At 53.3% G+C, this 21,209-nt stretch overlaps 1 protein-coding gene and 1 long non-coding RNA gene across 11 annotated transcripts in view; both read left to right on the plus strand.

Moving 5' to 3' along the window:
* Positions 1–492: 492 nt before the first annotated feature.
* On the plus strand, positions 493–7,174 carry LOC147373262 (uncharacterized). The gene is made up of 2 exons (XR_015164660.1): positions 493–1,219; positions 5,373–7,174. It is a non-coding gene; the product is annotated as an uncharacterized LOC147373262 (long non-coding RNA).
* A 1,208-nt stretch (positions 7,175–8,382) lies between these two features.
* Positions 8,383–21,209, plus strand: part of PPARA (peroxisome proliferator activated receptor alpha) — a 73,308-nt gene continuing 60,481 nt past the window's right edge. For 2 of the 10 annotated variants that reach the window (XM_086403315.1, XM_086403318.1), the window contains exons 1-2: positions 8,450–8,586; positions 9,634–9,780. The gene's annotated coding sequence lies outside the window, so the exon portion shown is untranslated. Of the gene's footprint in view, positions 8,587–8,664; positions 9,082–9,633; positions 9,781–21,209 lie in introns of those variants that run through there. The other 8 variants (XM_086403311.1, XM_086403312.1, XR_015164657.1 and 5 more) reach the window with 8 other exon arrangements.

The following is a 21,209-nucleotide window of genomic DNA, read 5'->3' on the forward strand; positions in this document are numbered from 1 at the left end:
CCGCTTGGCTTTGCTCCCTGAACAAAATGGATGATGGAGACAGGGAGAGCCCCCTCGGGGGCCAGCCCCATGTCACCCCCATGGCTGCCTGAGCCTCCCTTTCGGGGCCTGGCCCTGGGCCCAGGAGACTCAGCAAGGATCCCATAGGGTCCTGCCCTGAAGGAACCCCCCGGGTCCAGAAACTTCCAGGTGGACCTCTGGTCCTGCCGAGCGGGGCTCCCTTCCTAATCGGGGCAGGAGCGACGGGGTAGGGAGCCCTGGGTCCCTCTGGGCAGCAGCCTTCTGTTTCCCTAACGTGAGTGGAGGATGCCAGGGGCACCCAGCCCAGGCTCCTGCCGTCCTGGGAATTTCCCAAAGTGTGCCCCATCCCCTAACTTCTTCCTCTCGTTGGCAGCGTCTATCACTCCTACTGGGTCCTAACAAGTAGGCAGAGCGTATTTTTAGACCGAAGCAGCAGGCAGCAGAGGAGCAGTCCCCGGAAGAGGAAGCAGAAGCCTGGGGCATGTCCCCTCCCTGCTGCGGCCTTGGGACGGGACTCGGCACAGTCTGCCTGCTGGGCATATGCAGGAGCAGGGCTGCGGGACTTTCAGCGGACCAGCCTTAGCCTGGAAGGTTCCAGCCCAAAGAAGCAGCCGATTTCCCCCAGGGCGCAGACCAGGGAGGCTGGTCCCCAACGCCTTTCCAAAGCAGAGCACGAGACGCTGATCTCAATTCACGCAAGAGATCAGCTGGAAGAGTCATGTGTCTGCTTTTCCCCCAACGAGGCAGGAAAAAAATGCTTCCCTCGTGGGCCCTGGCAGCTGGCTCCTGGGGTACGTCACAGTCACACCCCCTAAGCAAGACGCAGAGTCTCAAGCTGGCAGGGGGCGTCTGAGATCAGCCAGCCCGGCCTCTCCGTTTACGGTTGGGAACAGACGCAGTTCCGGAACAGACGCAGGGCGGTTGGTCGGGCTGCCCAAGGTCACAGAGCCCGGGAGGGGAGGGGTAGGCACAGTGGAAACAGTGAGCGCACGTGAGCCCGACCGCGCCCAGGCCTGTGGTTCCCAGGTACGAGGCTCAGAGAGGTAGGTGGGTGACCTCGCCAACGCCCTCTCCAGGCAGCCGAGCCAGGAGGGAACTCCGGGCACCTGAAGTTACCTACCAGCTTTCCTTTGGACCAACAGCACCCTTCAGGGACATGCTCAAAATCCCCGAATAGTCACCACCTCCACTGTGCCAGGTGAGCTGGGAACACGAGGAGCCCAAGGTGCAGTCTTCAAGCTGTTTAACAGCTGAGCCAGAAGACAAATAAATATCAAGGACTGAAACAGGGTTTAAGCTTCTGTGTCTAGTAATAGTGGGCCAGATTCTTTCCACTGACTCTCTCCGGAAGCAAGTAAATGTTTTGGATAAAGGAGTTATTTAAAAATTATGTTACAGGCCTCTAAGTGTGGCTGAGGTAGCAGGGAACCACCAGAGGCTAAGTCTGGGGACGCAGGGAGCAGGAACGGGGCGATGGCTCTGCAGCCGTTTTGCCCTGAGGGCCTTTGCCAATCTGGAAAGGCCGGGCCTTGACCTTGGGGTGGGGAGAGGCACATGTAAGGACAGAAGTCAAGATCAGAGGCGTCTAACTGAGGGATTCTTCTCTGTTGTAAGCTGGAGGCGGGGAGTCAGGAACAAGGGGGTACAGCCCGCCTTGCTTTCCTGGAGGAAGTCAGGGCTGGGGTCCCCGGGTGGTGAAGCTGGCATCTCTCTTGGAAGGGGCCATCTCAGTCCTTGGCATGTACTTAGCGATCCCTAGATCTCCCTGCGGGGAGGGACCATTTTGAAACTAAACTTAGCACTAACGCTTGCCCAGAAAGTTGGTTTAATCTAACGTGCTTCAACTTAGAGAAAAGAAACAATGGGTCTACAGCCCCCAGTGTCTCTCCTGCCAGCCACCGAAGGGCCCCATCTGCCAGGAGGCCGGTCCCACGCTGTCTGCGGCAGGCCCCTGGCTCCTTCTAGAGTGTTCCAGAGTGTAGATCTTAGTTTCCCTCCTGCCTCCCATGAAAGTCGGGCCCTGCACACCTCAGGCTCCCAGGCAGAGGGAGCGCTCTTCCCCAGGCCTGGCCCCCACCCGAGGGTAGCAGGTGACAGGTGAGCTGGGGCCCCGAGTGGGTGTGATGCCGGCAGGCTCCCGAGGGCGCCGCCTACATGTCAGAGATCAAAATCAGGCCCTTGTGTAGGATTTTATATTCCCGGCTGCAAGTCTCAACACAAGCCGAAGTGTTGATGGGAAAATAAGCATCAGAAGGCAGTCTGGAGGAGAGAGCCGGGCCAGAGGACAGGGGCCAGGAGGCCTTCGCAGCATGCTGCGCGTTTATCGGCGAACAGAGCACGCTGGCGGACCTCGGGCTCACAGACCCACGTTGTACCCGGTTTGGGGGACGGCCGTGGGGCCTCCAAGTCAAAACACAGCTGTGGTCGGTTATTATCAGCACCTTTTTAGTAAGAAAAGGCATTTTCGACAAAAAACCAGGGCAGTGTTAAGGACACACCCAGGGACAAAGAGGACCCATCTTTAGGTCAACTAGCTCTACAGAAGACTCGCCAAAGGCTCTTTTGTCCATTTAGCCACAGACTGGGGACATGTTGTTAAACACGGGCTGTCCCCTTAGGCGACTGGGGCCCACGGGCCACTCGATCATGTTAGTGAACTCCGAGGCCTGGAGATGCTGGCCGCTCCCTGGCACATTATGGGGGCTGGTGGGGTGGGTTCCAGGCCCTGTGCACTCGGGGATGAAGACCTGGGTGAGGGCAGCTGGCAGCCAGGCTGGGAACCTGCAGGCCGCTCAGCTGGAGGTCACGCTGCCTTGACCGGCCGGCAGAACTCTTCTGTGAAAGGTGGTGTGTGTTCAGTCGCAGCGACCCCAGGGGCTGTAGTCCACCAGGCCCCTCTGTCCATGGGACTTTTCAGGCAAGAATACTGGAGTGGGTTGCCATTTCCTCCTCCAGGGGATCTTCCCAACCTAGGGATCGAACTAGAGTCTCTTGCATCTCTTGCATGGCAGGAGGATTCTTTATGGCTGAGGCACCAGAAAGCCCTAAAGGCGGGTACCAGCATAGATTTGAGGATCACGAGAGGGAGCAAGGAGCAGGTACTTCGCCTGGTGTCAGAAAGTTTCAAGGACTCGATCGTGTCGGCCGTTCTGAGTGGCGAGGCAGGAAGGGGAGAGGCACGGTCAAGACAGCGCTGAACTAGGCGAGAGCCATGCGGGCGGTGGTGGCACAGAGAAGAGGGCGGCTCTGCAGGTGGGATGGGCGCCAGGCAGGCTTCCTGGAGGAGGTGGCCCTTGGCAGAGCCCTCAGGCAGGTGGTCGCCAGGTCCCAAAAGTGACCCACCTATCAGGCCCTGTCCCTGCACTTCCTCTACCCTCCTTCCTAATTCTCACCCCAGGACACCTGGAGCTTGGCATTGCCACCTCATTTTCTCGAGGAAAAAGTTCAGATAGGAGTTCAAGCCATTTGTCTAGGATTATGGTATGAGAAAAAGGCAGAGCAAGGTTTTGAATCCAGATCTGTTTGACTCCAAATCCCAGGTTCTGTCTATTAATTTCATGAGGGAATTGGGGGTGCCCTAGAGAGAGGTGGTGATCCCCACATACATGTGAATCTATTTTGCATTTGTGGGTCAACACACCTGTCTTATCTCTGCACGCCCTCCCCCCAGACTTTGCCCACCTACAACAGTGCACTTCACACTCAGGACCCCCCTCCCCAGGTCAGATAACTGAGAACCCCAGCAGGCAGAATGTCCTTTACTGACCAAATTTATCCATACATCAGGCCTCCCAGGTGGCTGAGTGGGAGAGAATCTGCCCGCCAATGCAGGAGCTGCGAGTTTGATCCCTGGGTCAGGAAGATTCCCTGGAGAAGGAAATGGTATCCCACTCCAGTATTCTTGCCTGGGAAATCCCATGGACAGAGGAGCCTGGCGGGCTACAGTCTTTAGTGTTGCAAAGAGTTGGACACGACTGAGCATGCACTCATGGCATAGCATCTATCAGTTCAGTTCAGTCTCTCAGTCGTGTCCGACTCTGCAACCCCACGGACTGCAGCATGCCAGGCCTCCCTGTCCATCACCAACTCCCGGAGTTTACTCAAACTCATGTCCATTGAGTTGGTGATGCCACCCAACATCTCATCCTCTGTCGTCCCCTTCTCCTGCCTTCAGTCTTTCCCGGCATCAGGGTCTTTTCCAATGAGTTAGTTCTTCACATCAGATGGCCAAAGTATTGGAGTTTCAGCTTCAGCATCAGTCCTTCCAATGAATATTCAGGACTGATCTCCTTTAGAATGGACTGGTTGGATCTCCTTGCAGTCCAAGGGACTCTCAAGGGTCTTCTCCAACACCACAGTTCAGAAGTATCAATTCTTTGGCGCTCAGCTTTCTGTATACATTTTATATATTTTTTTACTGTGCTTTATATGTATGATGATGTACATGATGTACTGTGCTTTATATAGATGCTGCTCTATACATCATACAGCATCTATCCATCATACTTTAGTGTGAGATTCTCTCCTTCTGGATCACTTTGAAGCTCCAAGCCCAAGCTCAGAACCCAGCAAACGACATCTGTGACCCAGCCCGTCCCAAGGAGCTTAAGCCACCTGGGACGGAGTAGTCCGTGATGATGAGGGAATCTGACTCTAGGGAGGGATGGTGGGGGCTGGAGGAGCACGGCTGTGGGAAGGCTGCCTTGGGGTTCTCAAGAACAACAGAGACAGAGATTGGAGACAGAGACTATAGGAAAGCCAGTCTGGGGACTTTGGCTGGGGACAGGTGAGTAATCAAAGGGACTGGTATCTTGATGGAAGCTGTTTTTGGACCTGCAGAAGGTTCCAGACCCTGCCGACCTCAAGCGGGTGCAGGGCTGTACCCACCACCCACCCCACCCCACCCCACCCACCCCACCGCCACTTCCATGATAACAACTGGTTAACATGTATCATTTGCAATTTGTTACTGATGTGATGGAGTCAAGCCGACCTCCCCCTCCCCACCAGGTCACAGGTCACTGCCCACCTCCGCCTGTTCCGTGCCCTGTCCACTCTCCCCTTGAACATGGCCTCTTTCTCCAGCCACAAGCTTGTGGTGTGCTGTGGCCTCGCTGATGCTCTGGGCCCAGACTGGTCCTTCACAGTCGGCTCCTGGGCCCACCAGAGACAGCCGGGGCGTTGGGCCAGGAGAGCACGGGCTTGGGGACCAGGCAGCTGCACCCTGGGGTTACTCGAGGCCCTCTTCTGCACCCATGGTAGAGTGGGTTTGGACTCGGAGAGCCAGGTTCTCGCTCATTCTCGAAGACCTCGGCCAAGGGCTGTCACTCCCTTTGTCTCCACTTCTGCAGAATGAGATGAACCCAGCTGTTCTTCGGGACCTTTGTGAGTTCCAGCCTTCGGGTTGACAAGACTTGGTCACCTGGACCCCTGAGGTTTCGCCATCACTACTAGGAGAGCAGCCATGCGCATGCTCAGGGTTGGTCCCCGCTGAGGTCCAGTCTGGACCACAGGGCGGCTCCGAACCAGCCAACAGTGAACTTGCAGTTTCTCAGCCCGTGTCCCTTGCCCCTGCTGACTTCCACTATCTCACCAGAGGTCACGCGTCCAGGAGATCAGAGGCCACCGTCCTGGTTGATGACACCCCAGAAGCACAAACTCCGTCTCACTGGGAGGCTTTGCACATCATCAAAGGGCAAGCAAGTGACCCGCAGAGGCTTGGACAGTTCCCGGAAAAGGGCTTAGCTCAACTGCACGGCAAAGAGATAGACTTCTGTCTGGGGCCTGGACCCAACCCACAGGAGATGCCTCAGCCCTGCAGGGGTCAGGGCCAGTTTCTGAACACAGGTGGTGACCTCACCTGCTTACACATCCAGGGTCGAACCTGCCACCTGGTATCTGGTGATGGGAGCCTTGGCCAGCAACTCCCTTCCTGTCCTCTGAACGTCCCCAGCTTCCTGACTTCTCCCCTGAGGCCATGGGAAACCATTGTCTGCCCCTGTAGGATTAGGTCCATCCAGGTGTGGGCACCACAGACAGGCTTCCTATCTTGGGCTCTGCAACTGGTCAGTATGACCTGGCGGGGTGTGTGTGTGTGCCACAGTGCCCCTGTTGTAACGTGGGCACAAGAATAATTATTTCTCCAAATGTCTCCAAGATTAGAAAATGTGAAACAGGATCTGAAAGAGCATCAGCACCAAAGAAATGGAAGCTATGAACGAAGACACACACAACCCACACTGCCCCTGGTATTCACCAAGGCTGCAGAGAGGAGCGGAGGCAATGCTTGGAGGCGTGTTTAGGAGCACTGACGTGTCCCTCAAGCTACAAGGTGCTGCTCTGTCCCAGTGTAGGAGGCTGTCTGTGTTGTCGTGTTGCTCAAGCTTTGTCATCACACAGAAGTCGGGGGTGGGGGCGGAGGGAGAGACTTCCAGGAGCTGGGGGCTGGGAGAGGGACGTCCTTTGTGACAGGACCTCCTATTCTGGCTGTGACGGGTTTTCATGGCTAACAGAAGTCTGCTCAAGGTAAACAGGAACCTACGGTCCCCTGGGGGCTGCGTGTATGGAAACCTCGCATGACTACTCCCACGAGGAAAGTCCTGAGCATCCTTCTACTTTTTCCTAGGGAAGGGGAGGCAAGGGACTGGCTGAGAGCATTTGTTCAAATGTGAAAGCTTTGATTACATTACATGCATGGAAAGCAAGCTTTCTCTCCCTAAAATCTTGGAAGCCCCAAGAACATCATTTCTGTATGTCTGTGGGTGTACACACGACTCTGTTGACCCCTAGGCAGCTTCCTTCGCCCTTATTCAAAACAGTTTTTACCAGGTCTCTCTAACTGCCTGGTTTAACTGGGTTTACAGCAGACAATCACGGGTGTGTCTGGGGAGAGAAGTCGCTGCCCTTCTATTCCAACTCTTGGGTTCTTGATCTGTGGTATGTCAGGTGACCTCTCCGAGCTTGGATGCCCTCATGAGGACAGAAACCCAGTTATGGGCCCTCTAGCTCCATAAATAAACAATACTGTTGCCTGCTCAACCTGTGAGATATCCAGGATGTAATGTACACGGATCACTTGGTAAACTCTGAAACGTAATACAAAAACTGCCCTTCGCTATATAGCATGTGCAATAAAAGTTGGGCTTGTCCAGTGTGTTAGTGCCAAGGTGTTGAGGGTGTCTGTTGGGTGGGGCAAAGTTCGCCACAGGTATGCAGCCAATCAACAAGGGTGAGCCTAAGACATCCGTATAAGGGGCCGCGTTCCCCGGGTCTCCAGCGTCTGTGTGTCATGCGGGAATTTGCTTGGAGCTGTTTCCCGCCCCAGTAGGTCCTTCTGGGCGCTCGCCGCCACAAATAGAACAGTGGACCGAGTCGCGGGAGGGCAAGGAGCAGGGCCCACATAGCACACATTTCGTTCCCAAAGGAGGGGCGTCCCGATGCGCTGGCACCTGGGGCTTTGTGCCTTCGGCGCGGGGAGCTCGGGCGTCACCGCGCAAACAAAGCCGCTTTGCAGCTCGCGCTCTTGCTGCTCACCATTGGCTCCCGGGCCGCGACCTCCCCTCCTGCGCTGGCAGAAGCCCAGCTCCTCGGCTGGGCACAGAGTCAGTCCCTCTCCCCCCATTCACTGGGGGAGGGCAGGCTCATTGGACAGCCGGGGGCCGGGGCCGGGGGGCGGTGGGGGGCGGCTGGTCAGAGTCGACAGCGCCTCCGGGCGTCTGGGCCCGGTGCCCTTCGCTCGTCTCCGTCCCCCGCCCGCCGCCCCCGGCAACTCCGCCACCTGTTGACGCGCCCCCCCAACCAGCGTTCCCGTTCCCCTGCCTCTGCAATCAGGGGTCCCCGGGACAAGGTCTTTCCCCGCCTGTCCTTGGTCCTGCGCTCTCCCTAGACTCGAGGGCACCACGCGCCTTGGTCCCGGGTCTAGACCAAGCTCCTCGCGCGGCCCGGGCAGAGCTGGGCTCCCGGAGGGGAGGCGGGGCCTCGCCAGCGTGGCCGGGCCGCGGGCGGGAACCCCCACCCGGGCGGCAGTCTCGGGCCCGCCCCTCCTAGACTTCGGCCCTCCCCCAGTGAGCGGGGCCGGACGCGCGCCCAGGTCCAGCCACGCGCGGAGTGCTCTCACGGGCGCTGCGCCCACCCGGGTGACCTTGAACCTCCGCGCACCCCCGCCCCGGCCTCAGTTTCCCCGCTGGCGCCGCTGCCGTGGGACAGGAGGTGGGCGCCCCCGCGCCGAGAGCGGTCCCACCCCCGCCCCCGCGGGCAGCCAATCGGGCCCCGCCGTCCGGGGGCTGTGTCCCCGCGCGGGGTGGGGCCGGGGGCGGGGCTTCCTGGAGGGGCCCCCTGCGCGAGCGCCCGGCCTGGGGCGGCGGGCAGAGGGGCGGCGCGTGCCGCGGGGGCGCGGCTGGCACGGGAGCCTGGAGGCGGCGCCGGGCAGGGGCAGGGGACGCGACGGCCCCATGGCGGGGGCAGCGGGCGGCAGGGGCGGAGGCGGCCGCTAGCGCCCTGCCCGGCGCCGCCTCCCTCGGCGTGCTCGCCCGGCGGACCGGCAGGCGGCGGACCGCGCGGCCCCAGGTGCCAGGCGGCGGGCGGGCGGGCGCGCGCGGGGGTCCGGGGGCCGGGCTCCCTCCCGAGAGCGGCGGCGGACGGGGAGGGGCCGGGTGGCGCATGCGCGGGGCCCCGGGGCGCGGGGTGAGGGCGCTCGCTGCTGGCTAGTACTGGGGATCCCGGGGCCCAGGGGCCCTCCCCTTGGTCGGCCTCCCTCCGAGCGCCCGGAGCCTGCCTGGAGCCCCGGCGTCCGCAGCTGTCGGTTGGGACTGGGGCCTGGGCAGGGGTCGAGGTCTGGTACCTCAGAGACGCTAGGTGCTCAAGTTGCCCCCACTCCGGAGAGAAGGCCCACCAGGCGGGGGCATCAGGCTCGCCCTTCCTTCTGCATGGTCGAGTTTGGTTGTCCCCGACTGGGGACGTTCCCGAGACGTCCGAGGATCCCCTAGGCCAGGTGGCCCGAGGTCCGGCAGACTGACCCTCGTGCGCCGGGCTTAGACGCTCGGATGGGAGAGACAAGCGCGGGTTAGTTCAGCTTTGCGGAACTGCGCCCACGTTGCGCCTAAGCGCCCTCGGGAGACCCGGACAGGCCGAGCCCAGGGCAGCCTCCGCCGCGGGATGGCCCTCCCAGCCCGGGGCCCGCGGGTCTGACGCTGGGCGCCCGCGCCCGGGTCTCCCCGGGTCCCCGGCTGCGCGCCGCGGTCCTGGCGGAAGTCCGGAGGGCTGCTTCTGCCCCTACGCGCTCCGCAGTCTAACCGGGAACAACGGCACACCCGTGCTCTCCTGCCTTTTGAAGTTTAAAGGCTGGTGGCTGCGCCGCAAACGTCAAGATTCTTTCTAAGAAAAGTCCGGGCTTATATACTACCTTGGATTTCGCGGAGCGCCCTGGGCCATTCGCGGCCGCCTGCCCACCCCTAGTCCCTGCGGCCCCTCCCCAAACTCGGGAGTCCCCTCCTCCCCCAGGCTGCTTGGGAAGGGGTGCGTGGGGCAGGGAGGCGGGGCTGGGCTTTCCTGGGACGACCCTGCCACACCGTAGCGGTTGAAGACGCAGGGTCACGGTGACTTTCCTCTTTCAAGGTGGTGGAGAGTTTGGCAGAACCAGAGCACAGATCGTTTCCTCCTTTACCTTCTTGCCGCCAAGGCCGGAGGAGGAGGGCCCTGCCTCCTCTGGAAAGTAACAGTCTGTGGCCGGAGCAGCCCAGCACCAAGACGTTGTCATCACAGGTAAATAGGAGGTTTGATTTACTCATTTTTTTCCAGACTGAAATATTGAAGTCTACTTCCATTGCCCTACAGACTAGCAATTTGAGGGTTAAGTACTACCTTGCCGATGCCACAGTTAGGTCTATTTTCATTTCTTTGAAAGTAAGATAAATGTGGGTAAGTTCTTTTAAGTCCTGAAAACTTGATCGTGTCAGTGTTCTTCAGGAACTTCCTTTCTTTATGGCAGGCTGGTTCCACATAATTTAAAACTAGATAATATGACTGTGAGAAATGTTTTCACTTAACAGACACTTAAGTTACAGACGCCGACAAGTCAGGAGCCGTGCCACGACTTAGCTGTTTTAATTCCAATTTTAATATCAAGCAGATGCTTGCCAAGCTGGTAGGCCAGGTCTAGAAGTGCCATCAGCCAGGACAGTGATACCCTGGAGGAGATGGTTCAGGCTGAGTGGTTCACTGGTCACTGAGGGACCAGGCAGGGAGCTTGACAAACTTCTACACAACTTGGAAGCAACAGCAAATTAATTGACCACAGAAAGCAACGTTTTCCCTCTTCTCCCATCTTGGACGTGTGATTATTTCATAATCATAAAGCAAGTGTTGTTACTAGCTCACGTTTGTCCAACTTGTACCCAGATTTTTAAACATAGTCTGTGTATGTGGGAGAGAGCATGAGAGAGAGGAGAAAAAAAAATGTGTTTCTTCTATAGAAACTATTTTATAAGCTGCTTTATTAAGCATTGGGTTATGGAAAATCTTTTCATGTGAATAAATGTGTTTGTGTCTATATCATATATTTCATCATGCTTAGATAGAATAATTATTAAGCTGATTCTTTAATAGATGTACATTTTAAAATTCATATATTCTATAAATATGTCCTGAGTTTTTAGCTGCCCTGGGATATTGTGTTTAGTATTGGGGAAGGCAACTGTGAATCTGCTCATGAAGCTGATTTTTATACCAGAATATAAAAAAGGAGCTGAAAGGAGATGAAATTGAGGTGCAGAAAGGGAATCTATTTTTGCCATACACCTTGTGTTTATGATTATATATGATATAATAAATCATATGTTATGATATGTGATAAATGACTGTTAACCAGTGCTTTTTTTTTTTTGATGTGTTGTCTGTGAGCATCTGTTTTTATAAGGATTAAGTAATCATCTTTAAAAACTTCTATTAAAACATTTCTTTGCTTACTGTAAACATATTTTAAACATGCCACATTTCTCTATTTCCTCTTTCAGTCTGTGTGTGAATGAATATGTCCTTAGCGGCAGAGTGTCTTAACTTCCAAGTGACCGGCGTTGGGGGTGAATGTTTGCACTAATTCTGTTGCACTGCAGTTAGAGGATGTGGCTTTTTGGGAATTTGAGGGCCTCTGTTTTTATTCTGGTTTTGGTGGCTTGGTAGAGGCTTCACAGACGCCTCAAGTAATGCCACAGTTTCTGTTTGCAGGATAGACGTGTGCTGTGTCTGCTGCTTCTGCCTGAGGAGTTACATAGAACAGGCTAGCTCACTTCTAAGGCCATGTGGTTGGGGAAAATTAGGCAAAGAATTGTAATTTCCGACTTGGTGTGAAGATAGTTTTAGGGTTAAGAACCAAACAGGGAAAGCCCTTGATGTCCCCGTGGGCCAGATTTGACAGAACTTGTTTCTTCTTCCCAGTGTTTCTGTCACTTACCTGCAGTGACCTGTCCGGTGGGGAACAGACCTCACCCAGTCTGGTTGGCTTGCTGTGTGGAGCGGTGTTCATTCTTTGCTTCTAGAACATTTAACTAGCATCTTCTCGTAGCAGTATCGGGGAGGGGTTTATGCACCTCAAAAGATGGAGCGTTTGCTCCTTACTAAGCCCGGCCTAGTATATAGTTACTTTGGTAGCTGAGCTGCGTTTGTTTTGCGGTCCCATCGGAGAAGCAGTCTGACAGAGTGGAGGAGGTGTTTAGGTCATCGCGAGGTTTGATTTTTGTCCCTTCAGGGCCGCCCGCTGGGCCAGGGGACCTCTGTCCCCCTCTCTAGATGCTGACTTTTCATCACAAAATGGCTTTTCGCTCCGCTCCACCTCTTTAGGCTCATAAGTGGTGGCAAAGAAGTGCGGGTGAAGATTCTTTGTGGCAGGTAAGAAGCCAGTCTCGCCCAGTCGGGGTCTAAAGGAGCACGCTGGTGCCACCTGCCCGGATCTGGTACCTGTTATTTTGGCTCTGACCATTGGATGATTTTTCAAAGGCTTTTGGAAAGAAGCACATCGCCCACCCTGCATATACACTTTTATTAAAGCAATTTTTTCTTTGCTTTTCTTATTCTTTTTAAAAATGTCTGTTTATGTATTCATCCCTGGCTGAGCTGGGTCTTAGTTGCTGTGAAGGCTTTTCTCTAGCTGCAGAGCGCGGGGGCTTCTCCTTCCGGTGGCTTCTCTTGCGAAGCACACTCTTAGGGGTGTCAGGAGTTACGGCACGTGGGCTCAGCAGTTGCCCAACCAGGGGTCAGACCTGGGCCCCCTGCATTGAGAGCACGGAGTCTTAACCACTGGGCCACCAGGGAAGTCCACGCGCTCAGGTTTTGATGGTGATATATGTTGCATCTGTCCTTCCTCTGGTATCCCCAGACCCTGACAACAGTTGTTGCTCATCCTCGGAGCGTCTCTGGAAACGCAGGCTGAAGGAAGTCTTCTTCCACTGAGTCTGACTCGATGAGACGGGCAGTGTGCCCGTCAGTTCTGCCCAGCTCGCCCTGTATCCTGAGTAGGACCTCGACATCCAGATTCTGTGTCCCCAGATTCAACCAACCATGGAGCGAAAATATTCGAGGGTGTAAAATTCCAGAAAGTTCCAAAAACCAAGACTTGAATTTGCCACCTGCCAATAGCTATACATTGTATCCGCAACTATTTACATTGCATGCATGTAGTATTAGGTATTGGAAGTAATCTCCAGGTGACTGAAAGCCTATGAAGGATGTGTGTAGGTTGTATGCAGATGCTACACCATTTAAGGGACCTGAGCGTGGTGGGCAGGTTTTGGTGCCCCCAAGGGGCCTGGGACCATCCTTGAGGATGCCGACGGAGGCCTGTGCCTGTGCCCTGAGCCACTAAAACGTGAACAGAATTGAATTCAGCGAGTATTTGTCGATTTCTTTTACAGTGCTCAGATGTGGGTGGGAACTAGTGGGGGGCACTTAGAAGGCACTTAGGGCCTACCTGCCCCTGCTGGAGGATTTCCCCTTGGCATTTTGCAACTTCCCTCACACCCAGATGGCCAGAACCCCTCCTTCCATCTGCACTAGACGGGCGTGCTCCTGCACGCCTGCTGGACTCCCACACGTGGCTCCCACGGCATAGGTATTATAAAGGTGGCAGCTGCCATTCAAATTACTCTGTTTATAATTATCACTAGATCTGAGATATGGGTGCTAAGTTGCTTCAGTCGTGTCTGACTCTTTGTGACTCTATGGGCTGCAGCTCTCCAGGCTCATCTGTCCTTGGGATTCTCAAGGCAAGAATACTGGAGTGGATTGCCGTTTCCTCCTCCAGGGGATCTTCCCAACCCAGGGATTGAATCCCTTCTCTTACATCCCCTGCATTAGCAGAAGGGTTCTTTACCACTAGCGCCACCTGGGAAGCCCAGATTTGGGGTATATTAAGCATGAAATAGAGTTTCTATGAGGTGGCCTGAGCAGCTAATTAAATAAAATGCTCTTTCTTTCTGCAAGATCATGCGTTCTGATTCCAAAAAATTGACTCAGAAGGAAAGAGTTGTGTTCTAAATCTTTGTCAGTTGGGACATGTGCTATTATTTAACAGGGCAAGGGTCCTGTTGGCTCTCCAACTGTGAAGATAAGATACACACAGGAGAAATTAGAGAAAGCATTGCAGAGGTTTGTCTTCTGGTTCAGATGCCACACTCATCGCTTGGCTTTTAATTTTTTAAAAATTTTTATTGCAGTAGAGTTGGTTTACAGTGTTGTGTTGATTTCTGCCGTACAGCAGAGCGACTCAGTTATACATACATATATATATATATATATGTTCTTTTTCATATTCTTTTCCATCATGGTTTATCACAGGAGATTGAATATAGTTCCCATCTGACTGCTTTTACTTTGCTTTATTTAAAGAGATTTGTGGCACTTCCCAGGTGGCACAGTGGTTAAGAATCTACCTGCCAAAAAAAAAAAAAAAAATCTACCTGCCAATGCGGGAGATGCAAGAGATGGGGGTTTGGTCCCTAGATGGAGAAGATCCCTTGGAGGAGGCAATGGCAACCCACTCCAGTATTCTTGACTGGAAAATTCCATGGGCAGTGGAGGCTGGGAGTGTGTAGTCTGTGGGGCCACAAGGAGTCGGACATAACTGAGCACACACACACACACACACACACACACACACACATACACACACGTGCACGCACACACACATACACAAAGGGATTTGCAAATAAAAAAGAGTGGTGAGTTCTCTTCTGATCTACTTTCTTTTACACTTTTAATTCAGAGACCACAAGTAAACTTTGAAAAAGGATCCCTTTGAAACAGGAAGAGTTTGGAAAGCAAAGGCAGAATAAATTGTCTCAAAGGTTACGAAGCTTCACAGGAAAGGTTGGAGATGATAATACAGTTAAGTAAACAGTATACCATAGTTCCTTACCCCCCCCCAATTTTTAAGAGCAAGTGGGGCACCAAGTTCCCTGAGGCCATTTGCAACTGCATACATCTGTGGTTATGTGATAACCACACTGAGGTGACAAGTTGCCAAGTTCTAGTAAAACAGACCGAGTCATCTAGAGGTTGACACGTGGCCATGTCCCTTTCGGAAGTGTTCTAAGAAATTGTTAGCCTGACGTATATTTAAGTGCATAGTTACAGTGAAGCAGTGTGGCTAGTAAAACAGAGGACTCAAGTGACAATCAGATCTTGATGATCTGAAGTCAAGTTTTCTTCTATTACCTGTATGTTAATGGGATTTTTTTTAACCAAAAAAATTTTCAGAAGCATTTTCAGGCAGTGTTCCTCCTTGGACAAGTTGACATCTATTAGGCTGCCAGCATGAAGAACGTATGTCCCTTCTGTCAAGGATTGTGAATCAATTTGATAAATTCTAATTGGTAATCTCATTTTGGCTGATTTTATGGGACAGTTTGATAAGTGGGTTATGGTCTTATTTTATTCTCTATCCACTCACTTTATTTCTGATTTTCTATTTGTGTATTGGGGATGGGATTAACAGGAGTGACGAATAAAAGGAAAATGGTTCTGAGCAATTTGAAATTTGGTTTAAATAGAAGCATCTCTTGCTGTACTGAAGTTATTTATAGTCCAAACAAAAAAGCAGTATTGGACGCGTTAACAATATCCTTGGACTTTAGGACTTGTGGAGGGTATATCTTGCTTGAATATTATGATCACCTTTTATTCCCCTCCTTGAAACCTGTTGCAGACTATCCCCACCTCTAGGCAAAGGGACTCCAGCCCCATCTCTGCAGGGTCCCCCTGAGTGTTCACAGCAATCGGTCCAGAGCACACGCAGGTTCAGGAAAGAGCCTCTTTCTTTCTCTGCTTTCCTTCGATTTATCACTTCTCGAGAGCCGTTTCCAGGAGAAAATGCATTCCAGTGCGGTGCTTCTCAAGCCATGAAAGTAAAGCTCATCCGCCACCTTCAGGCAGGGGTCCCGACAGAGAGGAACGGCTGAAAAAAAACTCACAAAGTTCAGTTGTGCAAAAAGCCGTGGCATGAGCTTGTGGGCGACACTCGACCACGAAGCCTTCGAAAAAGAAGAGGTGTACAGAGAAAGGCATCAGAGTATTCACATGCAGATGTTGCTTGAGAGAAAAAAAAAAAACACCAGCACAAACAGGGTTAAAAGAATGTGTTGGACAAGCGATGACAGAAGGTTGTGGGGGTGGAAATACTGATGTCTGAGCCAGAGACGGAAGGTTCTGGACCTGGGCAAGGAGGAAAGGGCAGGGTGCCTGCATCCCTGGGGAGGGGAGGGGGAGGGTGGGTCTAGATGCTGGCTCCCCAGTGATGCGGGGGGGGCACTGCCAGCATCCACCCCAGCAGCCTGGAAACCAAAGATTGTAACCCTCCCCCCCAGCACGGGGGCAGGAAGTCCCCCTCCAGGGCTGGTGTGTTCAACGGAAAGAGGAAGGCCCCCATCCTGGCCGAGGGTGACAGTGGCCGGTGACGAGAGGAAGGGTTCCGGGAAGAGCGGGACTAAGTCTTTCCAAGGCCAGCGTTGTGTGTGGATGTCAGTACCTAGCAGAACACAGCACTGTCAGTCGATATTTCAGTAAAACAAATTTTTTAAACAAGTGTACCTAGCAGGTTATCAATATATTAAAAAAAAACAAAACAGGGTATTTTCTTTCACTCTGGAAACCAAAAATTATCGACTTTTTTCCTACTGCTTTCTCTTTACTTAGATGAAGGCAGCAAAGTTAGCTTTCAGTGTCTAGGTCAGAAGTCTAAGTGAAAGTGAATATTTAACCACATTCAAGGACGGCTGATAATCTTTAATACTAAGAGAGGCCCAGGACTTAAGAGAAAGAAAATTCTAGAAGGGAAAAAAATAGCCAGGAAAGCAGATAAACCCATGACTGGTTCATGGACTGGTGAAAGGGCACAAAACCGAGGAAGGGCTCAGCAACTCTGTGTGGAATGGATGAGTTCAAATGTGGGCTTTCATAGCAGGAGAAATCGTTTGCTAGAAGACGTTTCAGAAAGATCCATGGCCACTCGCGATGTCAGATCTGGTGCGGTGTCTTTGAGAACGAGACCTCTGAGAGACAAAAACTAGTAAATAAAATTTAGAAAAGGAATCACTTTAAGAGATGAGAAGATGATCTTCCAACCGAAGGTCTTAACACGTCCATCCAGCTGACGCCTTCTTCTTTGTATTGTGTGTGTGTGTGCTCAGTCATGTCCCGCACTTTTCAGGCCCTAGGCCACACTCTTTGTAGCCCGCCAGACTCCTCTGTCCATAGGATTTCCCAGCCAAGAATACTGGAGCGGGTTGCCATGCCCTCCGCCAGGGGATCTTCCCGACCCAGGGATTGAACCCACAGCTCCTGCGTTGGCAGGCGGGTTCCTTAGCACTCAGCCACCTGGGAAGACTCATCTTTGTAGACATGAAGTTAGACTGAAGTACGGCAGCAGAGGTTCAGCGGAGCTGGACTTTGCCATCGCTGTTGTGACGGGGGGCCCCACGCTCCCCAGCCTGCCTCCCTGAGACTCAGACTCAGAATGTCGGTTCTGAGCCCCCCATGTTTCCCCTCCCTGACCCTGGTCTTCCTCCTAGTCCAATAGGTGGCCTCCCACTGGGGCCATGGAGGTGGAGCGGTACTGAGAGCTGAGCGGCTCTTGGCCACGGACATCACCCGTTCGCCCGCGCCCCTTGTCTACAGGTGGGGGTACTGCTGCTCTGAGTGGGAGGCTGTCGCCTGGTGCAGAGGAAGAATGCCTTTTATTTTCATCATCATTACTTTCGGCCACTCCATGAAGCTTGTGGGATCCAAGATCATAGTTCCCCGTCCAGGGATCAAACCTGGACCCCTGCAGTGAAAGTGGAGACCTAACCACTGGACCACCAGGGAATTCGCAAGAAGGCTTTTCCAAAAATTTTACTTTATTCAAGAATTTGTTGTTGTTCAGTCTCCAAAGTCATGTCCGACTCTCTGTGACCCCATGGACTGCAGCATGCCAGGCTTCCCTGTCCTTCACCATCTCCCAGAGTTTGTTCAAACCCAAGTCCATTGGGTCGATGATGCCATCCAACCATCTCATCCTCTGTCTCCCTCTTCTCCTCCTGCCCTCAGCCTTTCCCAGTCTCAAGGTCTTTTCCAGTGAGTCTGCTCTTTGCATCGGGCGTCCAGAGTATTGGAGCTTTAGCATCAGACCTTCCAATGAATTCATTCAGGGTTAGCTATGACAAACCTAAGGAGCATATTAAAAAGCAGGGACATCTCTTTTCCAACAAAGGTCCATACACTCAAAGCTATGACTTTCCCAGTGGTTGTTCATGTATAGTTACTTAGAGTGTTGTGTTCGTTTCTGCTGAACAGGACGTAAGATTGTTACACACACATATACACGTGTATGTTCATTTTCCTGTTCTTTCCCACTACGGTTTATCATAGGGCCCTGGGCTACACAGCAGGACCTTGTTGCTGGGGCTGTGTTGTTTCCTGGCTTGTTATTAAGTCTCTAGCTGTGACATGGACTTACTCGTCCTTGTCTGTCAGCTCCGGTGGCGACTGGAGGGCAGGGCCTTGACGCCCAGAGGCCCACGTGCTTCCTCCGTGGCCAGCTCCTCGGCTGCGCCAGAGAAGCTCGCTTACCCTGCGGCTCACCCTTCCTCCTTCCCTACCCCTACCCCAGAGATCTCAGTGAAAATCCCTTTCTTGGGGAAGCCCTCCAGCCCTGCCTGCCGGGATCAGGTCTGTCTGGCGCAGCGTCCGGTGCTTTTGCTTGTGTGCTCACCCGTCACGTGTTCATCGTGGCTGCTTGGTGCAAGTCGCCCTCCCTGGCTGAGTCGCAGACCCTTTGGGGCAGGAAACCACAGATGCCTCGCACTCCAGTCACCAGGATGTGCGCCAGCAGGGGCTGCAGGACAAGCGCGTGAGCTCCAGCTCGGCTACCCCTCCGTTTGAGATTCCTTCCAGGCCTAATCAAATACCGCCTCCTTCAGGAAGGCTTCCTGGATTCCTACCCAAGAGAGAGGCAGGAATTTTGCCACTCAGACACCCTACTGCAGTTTGAATCTCTCTGGTTGGACATGTTCTACCTTCACCTCTGCAGCTGTTTACTGAGTACTTCAGTCATTCATTCCTGAGCTCATTCGTTTATTCAACACACCTTTCCTGAGCCCCTGCTACGGGCCAGGCAGTGTTCCAAGTGCTGGGGGCAACAGCAGAAAAGGGCAGGCTGCATTCCCTGTCATCAGGACGCACTGCGTCACATGGCGGCTCAGGATTCAGGCAGGTACCCAAGCAAGGTGGTGCTGCATGGGGACAGCCAACCCAGGAGACCTGACGGGCGAGACTGGCCTTCTCCGAGCCCCTGGGGAGCCAGGGGGACAGCAACGATTTAATAGGGGTCTGCACACGCTCCTCGAGTAATATTTGTCTTTAACACATCCTTTCAACTGGAGCAGCAGCCCCCAGCCTTTCTGGCACAGGGCACGTTAGAAGACAGTTTCTGGTTTCGTGGAAGACAACTTTTCCACGGACCAGGGTGGGGCCGGGGGATGGTTTGGGGGCGATTCAAGCACATTCCGTTTATTGTGTACTTCATTTCTGTTTTTATTACATTGTGATGTGTCATGAGATAATTACAGAACTCACCATAATGCAAAGTCAGCGGGAGCCCTGGGCTTGTTCTCCTGCAACTCGACGGCGGGCGGGGCGGGGGCATGGGAAGCAGCTGTAAATATAGACGAAGGCTTCGCTTGCTTGCCCACTGCTCACCTCCTCCTGTGGGGCTCACTTCCTAACAGGCCACAGGGCGGTGCGTGTCCATGGCCCAGGGGTCAGGGGCTCTTGAACGACAGGAGCTGAGCTGGGAGAAAGGAAACGGGTGAACATGAGGGATCCGGGCCATGGTCGCACCCGTCTCAGTTCTTCTGGTGATTACCTTTTTATTTCTCTTGGCATCACGTGCTCAGCTGAAATCCTTCTGCCCCGCTCAGGTCAGCTGGATTTAAACCTTAGAGGCATAGAGACTCCCACCCCACACCTAGTGACCTGTCTCCAGGAAGCACCGCACTTGACTTGGGGGTCTGCCGTCTCTGTTGCCGACGGCTAGGCACGAGGCGTGGAGAAGCCCGCCGAGCAGCGATCTGTCCTCATTATAAAAGTGGGGTAGTTGCTTCCTGGAGGAGCCGGGCGTGAGCGACCAGGTGTGTCACCAGCCCGCCATTGTTTGCTGTCACAGAAGTGAATGAAGTGAACTGTTCTTAGACACACGCAAGCCCCTTTCCTAGGACCATAGATGGGTGATGTCTTTGCCTCCTGGCTTCTTGCTCCGTGGCTGGGGTGGTGGGGAGAGAGGCTGTATCCTGCCCACGAGGTCAGGAGCTTGGCTACAGCAGGTGGGAGCAGGGCTGACACCTGGAGATGCTGGAGAACCTCCGTGGCTGCCCTGCTCCAAGGGTGTGATGTGCGTTGGGTCACCTTCTAACACCAGACTCACCTCTTTCTATGGCTTAGTCGCTCAGTTGCATCCGACTCTTCGAGACCCCATGGACTGTAGCCCGCCAGGCTCCTCTGTCCATGGGGTTTCCCAGGCAAGAATACTGGAGTGGGCTGCCATTTCCTCTTCCAGAGGGTCTCCCTGACCCAGGGATTGAACCTCTGTCTCGTGTGTCTTCTGCATTGGCAGGCAGATTCTTTACCACTGAGCCACCTGTCCCTAAAATCCAGACAGTGGAGATGGCTTTCAGGTCTTTTTAAAGTCAAGTTTACTGAAGTTTAATTTACATGTGGTAAAATCCGTCCTTTTCGGATGGACAGTTCTGTGCGTTCTGAACATCTCCATGCCTATTTTCTTCCTGGTTGCAACCAGAGGTGCCCACATTCCTTGGCTCGTGGCCCCGTGTGGTTTTCCAAACCTGCTGTGTGGGTGTAGTCCTTCTCATGCCCTGAACCTCTCCCACCTCCCCTTCTGCCTCATTTCAGCCAGAGAAGGTTCTCTGCTTTTTAAAGGCTCAAAAGTGGGGATGTGGACACTGCTGCTATTTAGCATCTAGAGGGGCAGGCAGAGGAGCTTAGTATCCACATGCTTAGCTTATCCACATGCTTGAGGAAAATGGTGGAAAGTGCCACACAGGAAGTGAGCCTAGCCCTTTCCCCCAATCACATTGATAGAACTCTCTAAGATATTTCACAACATTGAAAGTACAAAGGATAAAATGTGGGATGCAAAAAAAAAAAATGTGGGATGCAGATTCAAACTTAGAAAGGAGGATTTTTCTGGGCTCCAAAATCACTGCAGACTGTGACTGCAGCCATGAAATTCGAAGACACTTGCTCCTTGGAAGGAGAGCTGTGACGAACCTAGACAGCGTATTAAAATGAGACATCACTTTGCTGACAAAGGCCCGTCTAGTCAAAGCTATGGTTTTTCCAGTAGTCATGTATGGATGTGAGAGTTGGACCATAAAGAAGGCTGAGCACCAAAGGACTGATGCTTTCGAACTCTGGTGCTAGAGAAGACCCTTGAGAGTCCCTTGGACAGCAAGGAGATCAAACCAGTCCATCCTAAAGGAAATCAACCAACCTTCCTGAATATTCATTGGAAGGACTGGTGCTGAAGCTGAGGCTCCAACACTTTGGAGCAACTGGAGAAAGCCCTCCCAGCAATGATGATCCAGCACAACCAAAAATTAATTAATTTTTTAAAATAACCTGGAAAAAGTTTTTAAAGTAATCAAACA

The sequence above is a fragment of the Bos grunniens genome, chromosome 5 (assembly GCF_055505025.1).
Source record: "Bos grunniens cultivar Pamir isolate PY7600 chromosome 5, Bosgru_T2T1.0, whole genome shotgun sequence".
In the NCBI taxonomy this organism is placed as follows: domain Eukaryota; kingdom Metazoa; phylum Chordata; class Mammalia; order Artiodactyla; family Bovidae; genus Bos; species Bos grunniens.